Raw genomic sequence first — 7759 nt, 5'->3', positions numbered from 1 at the left:
GCGTTTAACGCTGGGAATTCTGAGGGTGTTTTGAACGCCGGTTTGGGCCATCAAATCTTGGGCAAAGTATGGACTATCATATATTGCTGGAAAGCCCAGGATGTCTACTTTCCAACGCCGTTGAGAGCGCGCCAATTGGGCTTTTGTAGCTCCAGAAAATCCACTTTGAGTGCAGGGAGGTCAGAATCCAACAGCATCTGCAGTCCTTTTTAGTCTCTGAATCATATTTTTGCTCAGGTCCCTCAATTTCAGCCAGAAAATACCTGAAATCACAGAAAAATACACAAACTCATAGTAAAGTCCAGAAAAGTGAATTTTAACTAAAAACTAATAAAAATATACTAAAAACTAACTAGATCATACTAAAAACATACTAAAAACAATGCCAAAAAGCGTACAAATTATCCGCTCATCAAGCTACATCGATGTTTTCGTCGCATCGTGGTGAAAAGAGAAAATGTGAGTTGGAGGAGGGGGAGGAGGGTTGAGATGGAATAGAAATGTGATGTAACAGAGAATGTTACGTTGCCTAACCCTAATAATTTAAATTAAAAATTGATTATTTTAATAAATTAAGAATCTGATTTTAATAATTAATTTAACATTTTTTTAAATCGTTGTTCATGTTGTTCAATATTTATATTGTTTACCTATATTTTCTCTATTTGAAGGCATTTTATTCTGTGTTGACATTATTATTAAGAGGTTTTACTTGTTTTTTATGAAAATAATTTTTTCTTATTCATTCTTTGTAATTTGTTCCCCTTATTTATTTTATTAAAAAGGTATAATTTACAAAAATACTTTTAATCGGACTCATTTGTTAAACATCTATCCTATTTTTGGAGATAAAATCTCCTCCCTGGCCAACGAACATTATTTGTAGGGATTAATGTAACAAAAAGAAAAAAAAACTCGACAAAGAAGAGGGAGCAATATAAAAATTATTTCATCATGTGTTATTTCATTTAAAACAAGGAAAAGCAAGCATTGGGAATACCTAAATATGAGATATGTAAATTACAATAATTTTTATCTTCATTTAATGGATATTAAATTCCTGAAGATAATATAAAATCTATAACTACAGAGAGAAAGTAGCATTTAAAAGGAGAATCTTTTTTCAAATCCCATAAGAGGCCTTAGGGTCATCAATAAATAAAACAAATAATAACACTACCATCACGATATGAAACATCATGCTAATTGGTAGGCATAAAAAAAAACCTACATAACACTCGCACTTAGCATTACTCCATCTAAAACATTCCCAGAATGCATGTTACTCTTATAATATGATTATTGCATTCACATTTTCTTTACACTGCCAATATAAACTAGTTCACATTATTCCTCTCTAGCCTTTAGCTGCAAAAAATAAAAATAATAAAAAAATAATACATCAACATCACCTCGAGATTACTATCCTCCACCCATATTCACCTTTAGAATTTTGTATAAATTCACCTCCGTACACTACAAGAAAAAGCGTATTTTTCGACGCAAAAAATCGACGGCTATTTCTCCCGTTGATATTTTTCGACGGCTTGTTGTCGATATTTTAAAAAACAGATAATTAAAAATAAACTAATAAAATCAACAGCCTGGCCGTCGATTTTTTTATATTGCATTAAACCTTTTTTAAACTACCATTATAGGGTCGACGAGGTTGGAGGCGAAAATACTTTTATTCTAAAATCGACGGATCTGACGTCTATTTTTATATTTAAAATATCGACAAAGCTTCCGTCGATAAATTTGAACGGTTTAGATTGAATTCTAAAATCAAATAAATGGTGTGGATTTAATGTATAAAATAGACACAAAAGCCGTTGTTTTTTTTTCAAATTAAAATCGACAACTATACTGTCGATTTTTATTGCTAAAAACACCATCTCCATGCCCACCTCCCGCTTCCAAGTCCAGAAACACCAACCCTCATTTTATCTTTTTCTTTTCTGCATTCGTCACCAATCCGCCACCAGGTTCAGAGACAACCCTCATTCTCTTCTATCGGCGTCACGGTTGCACCGCCGTCACTCCGTTTACTCGTGTCGCCGTCGCGCTCTGTTGCTGCCGTGCCACTGTCACTCCCCACTGTCGCTCCTCTTGCCTGCGCCGCCTGTTGCTCTGTTGCTGCTGCGCCGCCGTCGCTCCTTCTCTCTGTTGCCGCTGTGGCTCCTCCTACTTTGGTTCTTCTCCGTTCTCTCTCAATCGAGCTCACAAGAACCAGGTATCATTTTCAAAGCCAACTTCAGTTTCAATTGGAAATCCCCTATTTCAGGTGTAAACTATGAGCTAATTGTAATATCCTATTTTTTAAATCTAGAAATCATGGTCATCTTGTTTATTCTGGTTCTATTTTTTTAAGAGCTAAGACTAAGTTTAATAATTCCATAATTTCACAGAAGCTCATTTTATTTCTCTGTTTGGTGGAAACAGAAGCACTCTTAATGGTGGATTCTCATACTCACATGGTCCATATTTAAGCTGAGATCTTTCTTTCAATTTGTAACGAAATTATTAGGTAAATATGAAGTAGTAGTAGTAATGTAGTAATAATTTGCACCTTTGCAACTTGCATGGCCATTCTGTTCATAATTATTAGTCATCTATTGTGTTCATATCAGCTGAAATTAAGTTAGCCCCTTTTCTAATTGTTGAATGCTACCAACTATGTTTTTAGATTCTTAAATTAAGTTAGCCCCCTTTTTTGGAAGAGTTTCCATTATATTTCTGGCTAATTGGAAGAGTATCCATTATATGGTGCTCAACGCTGTTCAAATGTTGTGAAAAAATTAAAATTGTCTAGAGATTGTGATCTTTTCTCTAGAGCAGTGGCTGAAGATCTTCCATATTCATACTATTCAGCAGCACAAACAATGAACTCTGGGACTGTTGATAAGTTATTTACTTCTGAATGGCATTCTGTCTATCAAGAAGCCTCATCTCCAGCCAGATCTTTTTTTTCTTTTCTGTCAAATTTAAACCAAAATACAAGATTTGGATTATTATCTTCCACCAATTATTTTATTCCAATACCCTTATTGTTCTAAATTGGAATGATATGATCTTTGTCTAATGTCTATTATCTTTATCTTCGATTTTCTTTCGCAATTCCAATAGTCTGTAAAATTCCAATTTTAGATAAAATTACTCATTAATTATATGATTGTAGTAAATTTTATATCGTTATCACTATCGGCATTAACAAAAACGATTGTTGACTTATGATTGTTAACCAATGCAGCACTGACTTATATATAATTCACCCTTTGCTTTAATTTTTGTTAGAGTAATATAATACATAAGTCTTTTTGGATTTTGCAATGGATTTATAACTTTTTAAGAAAAAAGTTGTAGTTCGTTATATAATTTGTTCAAAGACTTAGCTTCCTTGATACTATTTTTTCTTTTAAATACCTATAAATCTATCTCAATATTATAGAAGAACCTAATTGCCTTCTTATTCTTTATTTCATTTTTTTTAATAATGCGCACTTTGATATGCTAAACCTTGCTTATTTATATTTTGTTTCACACTTGATACTTGATAGAGAAAATGTCAACATGGTTAATATGTACATTTTGAAAATTTGAAAGGGTTGCCTTGTCATATTTAAAGTTCTAAAGCGAAAATACCTATGATGTTAACTTTTTTAGAGTAAAATCTTGACTAACCATTTATCTGGAGAAGCAAAAAGAATAACCTATCTGGATGCTAAATAGGAACTGGTATGTACCTTATGAATTAGAGGGCCTATGAGACTCTTTTCTCTTCCTGATTCTTTAAAATTATTACACCATTAGCAAGACGCATTATACAGGTGCTGCCAGAGATTGGTTATCAACTACTTCATAGTTATAGCGAACATATTAAAGATTGGGGTTGGATGTGCAACATTCTTGTTCATTCTGAACCCTATAAAAGGTATGCTTGTCTGCTGGCTTGCAAAAGTTGTATACTTCCTAGATCAATGTTTTTAGAAGGTGAATAGTGTTAATGAGTCATTCGTTATTTATCGTTTTGGGAATGAATCAAGATAGAAAATGCCTTTATTTGCTTATATCGTGCATCTTATTGTCTGGCCCAAATTAAACTAGAATAATTTGTTACATCAAACTCATTCAGTTGGATGTGGTTTTTTAATATATAATTTTCATTGCCTTGCAGGAATTTGGATGTTCTCAACAGACAACCAATGGCCGTCATTTATTATTATCAACATTTGAATTCAATTTGCAAGAAGTGCTAAATGCCTTCCATGTTTTACATATTACAGATGTGTGTTGTTATGTATTTGCTTGTAGGTACCTTGTATTTTAGATGTCAACTTAAATGATGTTAATCTTTTAGAGTTTCTTCAGCAGGTTTAAAAAAATCCTTATCTGAGCCTTTGTTGCGTTATAATTGTATTCCTTCAATAATTGAACATTGCACATCATCTGATTTATTTATCTTAGCTTGTTGACATTGATGGATCATCAACTATGCCGCCCTCTGTTATACGAGTCCTAAATTTGAAAGCATGCAGAGGTATATGGCCAATATCAAGGAGTTTGAAATGCCTTATTATATTTACACGAATTCCATATTTGAATCCCATTTCTTCACCGAAGTACAGAGGGCTGCACATAATTTAAGAATTTTTAATTTGTGACTTTATTAGTACTTGACTTTCTTGCTTTTACCTTAGTAAAATATGGATCCATGGGACTGAAATTCAAGTTGTGTGCTTTGTTGTTCAGATTTCTGTCAATAAAAAGAACAAGAAAGAAAGGTACCAAGAGGAATTGGAGGAGCACATTGTGTCACTGATTTCTTCATTATTTGGTAAGCAGGAAAGTGAGGTTTCTATGGAGTTCATTTAGGATGTTTGATATAGGAGTGAATAGCCTTATATTTTGCATGTAATTTATCTAAGGTTTTAAAATCTGTAATGGTCAAATTACACCATTGTCTTGTTATTTTGCAATGCCTGTGCATTATGCATTTTTCCTTGACATGATCAATGTAAAAAAGGAGGAGTGTTATCAGATCAATTGTTTAATTGATAGTTTAATTTTTAATCTTCCTCAATTGCATTATTTGACTCGTGTAGAAGTTTCTAGTCTTACCGAATGAGATAAGGCCTAGTTAATTGTTGAATGTTCCACTCCCGCATTATTGCCTTAGTATTATAGTCTGTTCCATGTTAAGATGGAGGCACTCTCGTATAAAAAAAATGACTTCCAAGAGTTCTATAGCGCTGCAATCAGTGTATATACCAGCTGCATTTGATTGTCGTTTTTTAAGATATCTATTAAAATTGACAGAATGGTTGTCGATTTTTAATTTTAAAATAGACAAGGAAAAACCAAAAATAGACAAAGAGGTTGTCGGTATCTAAAATAATAAAATCGACGGCAAGTGTGTCGATTTTATTGGATCAAATATCGACGGCAACGTTGTCGCTTTTAGTAAACATATTATAAACGGAAGTATTGTCGATTTTATTGAATCAAATATTGACAAAATAGCATCGATTTTATATAATAATATCGACGGAAATGTTGTCGATTTTAGTAAGAATATAAAATTTTCAAACTCATATTATAGACAATAACGCCGTCGATTTTATTAAATTATTATCGACGGCTAGACAAGCCGTCGATTTTATTAGAATTTTAAAAAATCGACAAGCTTTATAGCGACCACCACCGCCGTTCATTTTACCGTCGATATTTAATATTATCGACGGCTAAGCCGTCGATTTGGCCGTCAATTTTAACGATGTTTCTTATAGTGGTAGTTTATCTAAACCTTCTTGTCTTCAGCAACAAATTATTGAACCACATTACTTACAATAAAATTGTCTTTTTTCATACACGGCTATCGAATTCTCCCAACCTACCTTTAATTTTTATTTATTTTGTTTCTCACACTTTTATTTTTATTCTTGTTGATACAAAAAGTTTGACATAGCAATCATTTCGACTATAAAGTACGGATGCCGATGCAGAAGCATCTTGACTAAAATGTTAATCAGAATTATTGAAATGGAAGAGATAAAAGTGTAAAAAGTCAAGTCGAATTAATAAAAAGCGGTGCAATTGGCACGTATAAAATAAAATGGTAATGTTAGGCAGACAAAAAAATAATCAAAACTTGTCTTATTTAACATTTATTAATTATTAAAATAAGTTTTGACTATTTTTGGCTAATTTCTTTTCGTTACCAAACATTTTCGAAAAAAAAATTGATCTTAATGGATAAAGACTAGCCTCAACATGGAGAATATTGCTTGACCCTCAATGTATGATAAGAATGTAGGTAGTTAACCTTAGAGATCAAGTAAAGCAAGAATATGGACACAAGGCTAGTTCCTCTTAAGAAAGATCAACATAACAAGAATTTTTCTCTATAAATAGGAGAAGTAAAGAATTAAGAAGGACTTCAGTTCAACATCATAAATTATATTAAATTTTTACGAATTTCTGGTCACACTAATGCCAAAAGAGATTATAGAGTGCAAGTACATGTGAGTGTATGTTAGGAGTCAATTTCTTTATTTAGCGTTTTCTTTATTGTTTCTTTGTTAGTTCATTTTTTTATCTTCAGCATTCTAGCATGTTATCGTTCCTTTTTATCCATGTCATGTTTTAATCTATTTAATTTAATTTACACTTTGTAATTCATGTTAAACATAACATTTGTTCACATCAATTTACCATTAGTAATACAAAAATTTTGCTACTTTTTCATTATTTTTAGAGTTAACATCAATATTGGAATCGATAGGTCCCAAGTCGAGCTCACCTCTTTAGAGGAGTCATATCTGCTCTTCGAATTGAGATTATTGATATAAAACTTGATCGACATTTATGTTGAAGTCGAATAAAAATTGAGTGAAATAAATTAGCACGCCCAATGGGACTTGAGCTAATTTAGTGCCTAACTTTGCATGCAATTATGCAGTGAAAAAGTAATAAGTGTCACGGTCCAAAATGAGTCATGACTGGGACTCAAGAAAATTGTCCCCTAACAAGCCAAACAAATTTGAATATAAGTTAAATAAGAAAGTTACAAATATTTTTAATAAATTTATAAATACTAGAATGAATAAAGGCCAAAACAATGTCACTAAGTAAAAAAAAATTAAAAAAATGAGAGAGAAATCTTAATTTAGTCTCTCATCCTATGCTTCTCCTAGAGCCATCGACACTTTTTTTTCTCCTAGCAAACCAAAAGTTCTCACTTTTTCCCTTCTTTCAGCAAGTAGAGTGCTCTTCTCCTAAGTCCCAACTATTATGAATTCCACTATTGCATTATTCTCCTTGAAGACACAAGTTCTGTTCTCCCTCTCCTAGAATTCGGCGAGCTCTTTTGTTATTATAGCCTTCCCATCTTCTTCTTCTCGTCATCTTTGCCTTCGCATCGTACTCTCTTTCACATTGTTCTTGCCTTCCAGTCATGCCTTCCAATCCCTTCAAGTCGTTCTAGTCCTCTACCACTCTTTGATCCTTATTGTGTTCATCGTCGTTGATTTAATTTTGTTAGTTATTTCATGTTGGGGTTATTAAATATATTCTTGCCATATTCCTGTTGATACCTACTTATTATTGCGGGCGATTGTTGTATTGTTTCCTTCTTGATGCTACTTGTTAATTTGTTAATAATTAGTTATTTTGTTAATTGCTATTATGTTAGTTGTTTCTTGTTGAATTTAATTTATTGAACTTTTTGTTGTATTGTTATTGCGGCTTAGTTGTTCTTGTT

The sequence above is a fragment of the Arachis duranensis genome, chromosome 7 (assembly GCF_000817695.3).
Source record: "Arachis duranensis cultivar V14167 chromosome 7, aradu.V14167.gnm2.J7QH, whole genome shotgun sequence".
NCBI lineage: Eukaryota > Viridiplantae > Streptophyta > Magnoliopsida > Fabales > Fabaceae > Arachis > Arachis duranensis.
Note: the sequence above shows the minus strand (reverse complement) of the source record.